Raw genomic sequence first — 10110 nt, forward strand, 5'->3', positions numbered from 1 at the left:
TTATTTCCGAGTTCCCAGTTGCTTTGAACCCGGCAAAAACACGGAAACTTACTGCGACAGAAATGACGAAGCAAGCTTTCAATTCGATAGAGCCAGGTAGGTGGAGTTGGTCCGAAATTGAAAAAACGTTGTATTTGAAACGCAATAGAGCTCGCCAGTGTGTAGTCCTAAAACCCGGAAATTAGTTTGATCTAGTTCATTCAGCCATCCATATGGGATAAACTAATGTGGAAAGAATAGGGATTTAAGGTAAACCGCAGAAAATAAGGTCTGAGGTTAACAGGTTTAGGACATCTTATACGTTTTGTTACATGAGATAATAGCAGTCAGTTAACATGAACTTTATGAATTATGAAACCTTTTTTAATAACATTACATTCCTCAAGAATCACAAAAAGTGATGTTAGCTGATCATCTCATATTAAAAAAACGTGTAAAATCTACTAAGCCTGGGTTTACCGCATACTTTATTTTCAGCGTTTATTCAAAAACCCTACAAAAACGCCATTACTTTTCTTCATAGACTTTGTCAAACGAACCATCTAAATGGGCATGGTTGATATACACAGTTGAAATCAGAAGTTTACATATACTAAGTTTGGAGTCATTAAAACTCGTTTTTCAACCACTCCACACATTTCTTGTTAACAAACTATAGTTTTGGCAAGTCGGTTAGGACATCTACTTTGTGTATGACACAACTAATTTTTCCAACAATTGTTTACAGACACATTATTTCACTGTATCACAATTCCAGTGGGTCAGAAGTTTACATGCAATAAGTTGACTGCCTTTAAACAGCTTGGAAAATTCCAGAAAATGATGTCATGGCTTTAGAAGCTATTGATAGGATAATTGACATAATTTGAGTCAATTGGGGGTGTACCTGTGGATGTATTTCAAGGTCTACCTTCAAACTCAGTCCCTCTTTGCTTGACATCATGGGAAAATCATAAGAAATCAGCCAAGACCTCAGAATAACATTTGTAGACCTCCACAAGTCTGGTTCATCCTTGGGAGCAATTTCCAAACACCTGAAGGTACCACATTCATCTGTACAAACAAAATGATGCAAGTATAAACACCATGGGATCACGCAGCCATCATACCGCTCAGGAAGGAGATGCAATCTGTCTCCTAGAGATGAACGTATTTTGGTGCAAAAAGTGCAAATCAATCCCAGAACAACAGCAAAGGACCTTGTGAAGATGCTGGAGGAAACAGGCACAAAATAACTATATCCACAGTAAAAATGAGTCCTATATCGACATAACCTGAAAGGCCGCTCAGCAAGGGAGAAGCCACTGCTCCAAAACCGCCATAAAGAAGCCAGACTACGGTTTGCAACTGCACGTGGGGACAAAGATCGTACTTTTTGGAGAAATGTCCTCTTGTCTGATGAAACAAAAATAGAACTGTTTGGCCATAATGACCATCGTTATGTTTGGAGGAAAAAGGGGGAGGCTTGCGAGTCGAAGAACACTATCCCAGCTGTGAAGCACGGGGGTGGCAGCATCATGTTGTGGGTGCTTTGCTGCAGGAGGGACTGGTGCACTTCACAAAGTAGATGGCTTCATGAGGAGGGAAAATGATGGGGATATATTGAAGCAACATCTCAAGACATCAGTCAGAAAGTTAAAGCTTGGTCACAAATGGGTCTTCCAAATGGACAATGACGCCAAGCATAATTCCAAAGTTGTGGCAAAATGGCTTAAGGACAACAAAGTCAAGGTATTGGAGTGGCCATCACAAAGCCCTGACCTCAATGCTATAGAACATTTTTGGGCAGAACTGAAAAAGCGTGTGCGAGCACATAGGCCTACCAACTTATTGTGGGAATCTTGTGGAAGACTATCCGAAACATTTGACCCAAGTTAAACTATTTGGAGGCAACGCTACCAAATACTAATTGAGTGTATGTAAACCTCTGACCCACTGGGAATGTGATAGATGAAATAAAAGCTGAAATACTCTGACATTTCACATTCTTAAAATAAAGTGGTGATCCTAGCTGACCTAAGACCGGCAATTTTTACTCTGATTAAATGTCAGGAATTGTGAAAAACTGAGTTTAAATGTATTTGGCTAAGGTGTATGTAAACTTCTGACTTCAACTGTACATGCTTTACAATATGATCAACCTATGTTCCACAATTTATTGGGCATGAGCAGATGTTATTTCAATAATCATTGAAGTGGCCAGGTCAGGCCATTGAAATGAAAGATTGTGCCTTTAAGAATGCCCCCAAGCTGCTGGCTCTCACAGTCTCACTGCAGAATTAGATCTTCATCCACATTCTCCAAACATCACATTTCAAAGTGTTTTTCATGCTCATGCTCCTCTGTATTAAATTTATCCAAGCTTAAAAGTTAAGTTACGGATTAAGTTTAGGCACTCATTCTGAATGGTTAAGGTAAACGTCATGAAATGTAAATATTTGTTTTAGAATTACTTTCTTATTAGGCTATATATTGTGTGCCCGATGCCACCCTTCATCTCAGATTCTCTGCTAGCTGTGCAATAAGTACACCTATAGGCTTAGTGTTGTTTCAAAATAATCAATAGCCTACAAAGTGCACCTATAGGCATAGTATTTCAAAACGATCAATAGCCTACAAAGTGCATGCTTGGAGAAGCACAGAGCAAAATTATATTTCAATGGCTATTCCACCCCTGAGCCCGAGCCTGCTCTGCTCTTGTTGATCAACATTTTTTTTTTGTGCTGCCTAACCAATGGCTGTGCTGGGTAGGTCTACCGCAGCATTTCAGGAGAGGCAAAGGCTTCTTCTGAAAAAAAATGTGGGATTAGGACTATCCTATGTTCTGTTCGAGAAGGAGAGGGTGAAGATGAGAAGGATGGACTGGAGGTCAACTTTGATAGCTTGCTACTACTATAATTGATTTGGATTAAAAACAATGTTTCTTGCCCATGATGTAGGTGTTACTGGTGTAGAGAGGAGTAGGCAGTCGCAGGTTTAGAACTACGGAATTTATTTACGCACCATAGATCAAAGCAGGGCGAAACCTTAATGCCGTTGTGCTCAAAATACATCTTCATAAACAAAAAGGCACAGGGCGAACCAAAAGTACAAAATACTCAGGAAATAGGAAAGATTCCTAACAGGAAAATAAGTAACATTTACAATGACAAATGGCAGGGGGAATACACACACAGGATTGGAACCAGGTGTGTGTAATGATGAAGAGACAAGTCCAGAGTTGATGAGTGAAGGGCGTTTGCCAGCACTAGGTTTGGCAGCAGCTAGAAGGCCAGCGACGCTAAACGCCTGAGCTGGACAGGAGGGGGAACCAAAGCGAAGGCTGGAGAGACAGTACACCCCCCCGGTACTGGACAAGCCCCCCACGATGCTGTGAGTCCAACAGGCTGCGTATAGAGTATGCCGGGGCCCCCTCGACATCCAAGGGAGAGTGAGGTGCGTCGTGGGGTCCAGCACTAGCCAAGGGACCAGTTTCCACCGGCCTGAGGAGAGATGCATGAAATGAGGGTGAGATACGGTAATTTACAGGGAGCTGTAAATTGTACGTCACCTCATTTACTCTCCTCAGGACTTTGAGCGGCCCCACAAACAGCGGGCTCAGCTTCCGGCAGGGCAGTCTGAGCGGAAGGTCCTTTGTAGAAAGCAAAACCCTGTCTCTGGGGTGAAAGTCCGGGGCCACACTGTGGTAACGTTTGGCCTGCGCCTTCTGCAGGCGGACGACGCGGTGGAGACGGGTGTGCGCGATGTTCCATACCTCCTTGGCATGCCGGAACCAATTGTCCACCGCAGGAGCCTCGATCTGACTCCGGTGCCAGTGCCTGATAGCCTAGAACACACTGAAAGGGTGTGAGGTTAGTGGCAGTTTTGTGCGTATTCTTCCCAAGGCAGAAACGCAGCCCACTCCCCCAGCCAGTCCTGATATTAACTACGAAGGTACCGACCCAGTTCCTGATTTACCCTTTCCACCTGCCCATTTGATTGGTGTTGGTACCCGGAGGTGAGGCTGACCGTGACCCCCTGTCGTTCCATGAAGGCCTTCCAGACATGGGAGGTGAGCTGAAGACCCCGGTCAGACACGATGTCCTCCGGGATCCCGTAGTGCCTGAAGATGTGAGAGCCTCCGTAGTCTGCAGGGCCATAGGGAGACCAGGCAGAGGAATCAAATGACAAGCTTTGGAAAACCAGTCCACAACAACCAGGATGGTGGTGTGCCCCTCCGAGGGGTGAAGGTTTGTGACAAAGTCCAGAGAGATGGGACCAGGGTCATTGTGGAACCAGTAGCGGGTGGAGTTTGCTATAGGGCAGATGTCTAGGTGTCTTGCTCTGTGTGTAGGTGGAGCAGGAAGAGATGAAAACCTGGACGTCTCGGGCCAAGGTGGACCACCAGTACTTGACGGAGAGACAGTCGATAGTACGGGCTATACTCGGGTGTCCCGACACAGGTGCGGTGTGTGCCCAGGCGAGGAGACGGTCCCGCACATCAGAGGGCACGTAGATACGCCCCTCGGGACAGTGGGCAGGTGAAGGTTCTTGTCGCAGGGCTCGATGGATGTCCGCGTGCACATGACAGGAGCCACAATGCGGGACAGGGGAATAATGGGTCTCACTTTCTCCCGCCGATCCTCTGTGTCATGCACCCAGGGCAACGCATCGACCTTAACGTTCTTTAATCCCATCCGGCAGGAGGGTAAAGTCAAACCTGGAGAAGAATAGGGCCCACCTGGCCTGACGCGGGTTCAGCATCTTCGCTGCTCGAATGTACTCCAAGTTCCTGTGGTCCGTCCAGACAATGAATGGGTGTTTAGCACCCTCCAGCCAGTGCCGCCATGCTTTCAGTGCCTTCTTGACGGCCAACAACTCACGAACACCCACCTCGTAATTCTGCTCCGCAGGAGACAGCTTCCGTGAGTAGAAGGCGCATGGATGTAGTTTAGGCGGCGTTCCAGTGCTTTGGGAGTGAACAGCCCCTACTCCAACCTCGGAGGCTTCCACCTCTACGATGAAGGGCAGAGACGGGTCAGGTGGGGTCTGGGAAGGTGGTGGTGTAGCCTGCAGTTGGTGTACGACCCAGAGCACCTCGTCCATGGCAGTCCCGAGGTGCTCCAGGCACGAGTCGTGGTGGCAGAGCTTCGCTCCTACAGCAGAGAGGTCTGGATGTCCTGCTGCTTCCTGTTTTCTTGGGTCAGTCATTCTGTCACTGGTGTAGAGAGGAGTAGACAGGAGACAAAACCTAAACAATGTTGTGCTCAAAATATATCTTGAACAAAAAGGCACAGGGCGAACCCAAAGTGCAAAATATAAAGTACTCAGGAAATAGTAGGAGAGGTTCCTCTCAGGAAAATAAGCAACATCTACAATGACCGACAAAGATAAATGGCTGAGGGAGTAATTATACAGTGATAGAGTGGGGATTGGAACCAGGTGTGTGTAATGAGGACGAGACAAGTCAGGAGTTGATGAGTGAAGGACGTTTGCCAGCAGTATGTTCGGGAGCAGCTAGAAGGCCGGCAACGTCGAACGCCTGAGCTGGACAGGAGGGGGAGCCAAAGTGAAGGCTGGTGTGACAGTAGGTCTATTTAATAGTGTATAAAAGCCCCTTAGATATTCATTTAGAATCCTCTAAATTTAATTGATCAGCCAGTGTTTTCATTTAGAGATTCCGGTAAACTCTTTGTAGGTTCCTTTCATATGTCCTACCAATTATTATTGGATTATTTACCATGGCAACCACTTGTTAGTATATAAACAAAAAGTAATTTCTCAGTTCGGTTGGCTTTCGTGGAGGGGATATTTGTGCGTTTCTTTACCAAATGGAAGTCAGAACAAATGCTTTTATAGTATTCCTATTGTTATATGTAAATACAAGAAATGTGTATGTAGAGGGGTAACTTTCTTCACCAGTTCTCATACCATTTTGCACAATTATGTAATTAGCCTACTATCACGAGCATTTTCAATCCCAATGATAATAACTGACAATCAATAACTCTGACCAATCCCCGAGACCATGGGTTTAATAATAATTAGTCAAAGACTCAGCTTATGCAAAAAGATAGTTCCGTTTATTCACAAGAACATTCTGAAGTCCATTATACAAAGACATACATTTTATAGCTGTGCACATACTTCCACACAAACAGTAGATATCCTACGCACATACATACAAGTTCACATCTTAAACTACGCCTTGCTCAGACAGTCTGTGTTTTTCCACTTATACAGATGCATTGTTTGATCTGCAACATGTTTTCATAATTGTCTGCAAGCCTAACAGTTTCTCCCCTCCACGGGTGGAGACAGAATGTCCTGTAAGGACCACAGTAGTCCAGCTTGTCTGTTGATAGCTCCTCTTATCATTTGTTTCGCACTTGCACCCTGCTTACCTACTAAAAAGGAACAAACAGTCCTTGTTCTAATTCTGACTAAAACTACACACATCATCAGATTATAGTTTTATGATTCTAATAAATTTCATACAATTATATGGTTTCAGGGTGGAATATTCTAATCATTACCTTTAAGCATATAACTCCCTTATCACCTACCAGTTGGAGTAACTAATGTTAATTCTTGAGAGGAATTATGGTGTTAATTTTCTCTTATTGTAAATTGTGCATAGAGATGACTGACATTACTGTTTAATGTAATAGTGTTTATTGGATTTACATTGTATCAATTTTCTATTTATTTGATCCTGTTTCCCTCTGGACACAGACCACATGTATACCTGACTGCATGGTTACATGTCAAGTCTTGGGCCAAGCAAAACGCCAGTTGAGCCTTCAAGTTGTACCAGAAAGAGGAAAAGAGCGCTAAACAACAGTGCCCGCCTCCCCACAAGAACAAGTCTGCCACCGCCCTCTACAACACAGACCAGACTACTGAGCATTCAGAGTCCTCAGCTCCGCAGGAAAGAAAGTCATCCAAGGGCAAAGGGAAGCCTAAACCATACTGCCCTTTCTGCAAGAACCAAGAGCACTACCTCAGTTCTTGTGAGAAGTTTAAGATGCTCTCCAAACACCAAATAGCTCAGTGGGTCAAGGATAAAGACCGGTGCTGGCGGTGTGGGCGAGGACACCTGCACCCTAAAGAAGCCGTGCAACATCAGCAAAGACACCTCCGACTACAGTCTACCTGGACCGACCAAATCACTCTGGACGTGTGATGCTAAAGGTGGTCAAAGTCCGGCTCCACAATGGGAACAGACACCTCGAAACTTATGCAGTCCTAGATGACAGCTCACAGCGTACCATTGTCCTTCCCTCTGCTGTTCAGCAGCTGATGCTTAGGACCGTACATCAAGAGGTGGTGCAGTTAAAAGACCACTCAGTCACTTAAGTTTTCACCAGTGTGCAACCCGTCCAAGCAGTTCAGTATAACCAAAGCCTTCACTGCTGATGACCTAGACCTCGCAGAGTACTCCTACCCAGTGGAGGCTTTGCAGAAGCATTACAAACACCTCCGAGGTCTTCGCCTCAAGACCTTCACCAAGGCCAGTCCCCTGATCCTGATCGGTTCAGATCACCCCCACTCGCTGACACCAATGGAACCGATGCACATGGGCCCTCAAGGTGGACCTGTTGCAGTCAACAGAACACTTGGTTAACCACTCAAAGGGCCTTCCAACTCCCCGTCCAATTCCGGCAAGGAACATCAGTGCCTGTTCACTTCCACCATCTCCTGTTCAGATGGCCCCTTTCTGCCACGAGGAGAAGCTGTGGCATATTGATACCATGCCTTACCACAACAAGAAGATGGTGACCCGTTCCAAGCAAGATCATGAAGCTATCCGCACCCTTGAGACTGACACCGTACATGTGACTGCAGGAGATGTTGAATGCCACTCCTCTACTCCGAGTTAAGGACTCTCCACGCTTGGAGGCAGTCTCGGCTCATCTGAGGAGCCCTGGGTGGTGTTTACCCAAGAACCCAGAACAGGTCGAAGATCTACTGCCAAGAATTTCAGAAGCTAGAAACTGCAGGCTATGTGATCAAGTTTCCCCAAGAAGAGGTTGACATGGAAGAGGAGTCCTGGTACATCCTGCACCACAATGAAATGAACAGTGTTCAACTGTTACTTAGCATACAAGGGCCAAGTTCTTAGCAAACTCCTCCTACCAGGACCTACCTTGTGTCCTTTACCTGCTTGGCATCCTCCTGAAATTCAGGCAGCACACAGTGGAGACATATGTGGAGACATCAAGGTCATTTTTCATCAAGTGCGCCTGCTACCCTAAGACCGAGGCCTTCTCCGATTCCCGTGGAGGGATCTGAAGAGTGACCAAGGACCAGACGTCTACGAATGGCAGGTTCTTCCTTTTGGCATGACCTACAGCCCCTGCTGCGCCACAATCACCTTGCAGCAACATGTGAGATCACAAGGATGATAACGAGGATGTGCTACAGATGGTGGAACATGCATTCTACATCGACAATTGCCTGCATAGCCTCCCTGCATCCCAGGAAGCACGCCAGCTGGTGAACACGACAAAGACTCTGCCTGCTACGGGAGGATTCGAGATCTGTCAATGGACGAGTAATGTCCCGGCCATTGTTGAGCATCTCCCTAAAGAAGCTAGATCTGTGAGCACAGAACTGTGGCTCTTCCAAGACTGTGTGGACCCTGAAGAGCCCACATTAGGACTTCGCTGGCACTGCCCTACAGATACATTGGGGTACAAGTACCACCCTGTGGTGGAGCCGACACCCACCATGAGGACCATCTACCGTACTCTTGCCAGCCAGTACGAGCCCCTGGGATATATCATCCCCTACACGACAAGAGCAAAGATCCTGGTACAGGAGTTCTGGAAGAAGGATGGCAAGACACCATCTTACAGGCACCCCTATTAGACCAGTGGAAAGAGTGGGAGCGTAAACTTCCGACACTGTCAGAGGTCGTCATCCCTAGGTGTTATGTCCCTCCAAATATAGACAGTGCCATAGTGACCACCAACATCCACATCTTTTGCGATGCTCCAGAAAGAGCCATCTCCGCACCGAGGACGACCAAGGACAAGTACATGTCTCATTCCTCGTGGCAAGATCTCGTGTGGCACCCAAGCGCCAACTCACAATACCCCGCCTGGAGCTCAGTGCTGCCCTGACTGGAACACAACTAGCTCGTCTTCTGAAAACTGAGCTTACTTTGGAAATCCGCAAGACTACCCTGTGGTCAGATTCAATGACCGACTTACACTGGCTGCAATAAAAGTTTTGACGTTTGTGAGTTCCAAAGGTGCTGAGATACAATATCTCACGTTAGGGAGTGGAGATATGTCGACACTGCTAACAACCCAGCAGATGACATCACGAGGGGGAAAAACTCTGGCTGAGCTAACCTGAGTGAACCACTGGACTCAAGGTCTTCCCGTCCTACAACAGTCGCCTGACACCTGGCCTGTGATGCCCAGAACAGCTAGAGAAGAGGACACCGCTGAATGCTCACAAATCTACTTTCTGTGGTCAGGTCAACCTGTAAAGGTAGACTGGAGCACCTCACAGTTGGAAGGAGCTCTGTGAGTCCGTGTACCAAACTATGATTCCAACTGTTGGGGATCCCAAGCCCTCAAGGCAAGACATGGAGACTTTCCTGCTTAAAGATGCCCAGAGGGATAGTTTCACAGAGGAGATCAAGGTCCTTGAAGCTGACAAGCCAGTACTGAGGAACAGCAGACTCAGTTCTGTGTCTCATTTTAATTAGAGTTATTGAACTCACAATAAGCCAGATTCGAGTAATTTATATTTTGGTGCTGAAACTTGAAGCAGCAGCTGCAGCACAATCAATTGGAAATGGACAGCTCATGGTGCTGAAAGTAGGCATAACTCATTTAAAACTTCTTAATTTTAATTAGACTTCTACTAACAAGAGGGCTGTGTCTTGATGGCTATTTCTTCCTATGTAAGAATTAAGAGGTAGGCCTACCTGTTTGACAGATTAAATTAGGTTATAGGCTGCTATATCCATAGATTTGTTGGTCAATTCCTCCACCCACCTTGCACTCTTTAAATAGCCTACCTCTGTGTCAGTGAAGGGCTGTTAAAACGAAGATTTGAATTCAAGGGGGTATGAGGTCTACGTTCTATGAAAGAAAATGGCAAAAAGCACAG

Source organism: Oncorhynchus nerka, linkage group LG6 (genome assembly GCF_034236695.1).
Source record: "Oncorhynchus nerka isolate Pitt River linkage group LG6, Oner_Uvic_2.0, whole genome shotgun sequence".
In the NCBI taxonomy this organism is placed as follows: domain Eukaryota; kingdom Metazoa; phylum Chordata; class Actinopteri; order Salmoniformes; family Salmonidae; genus Oncorhynchus; species Oncorhynchus nerka.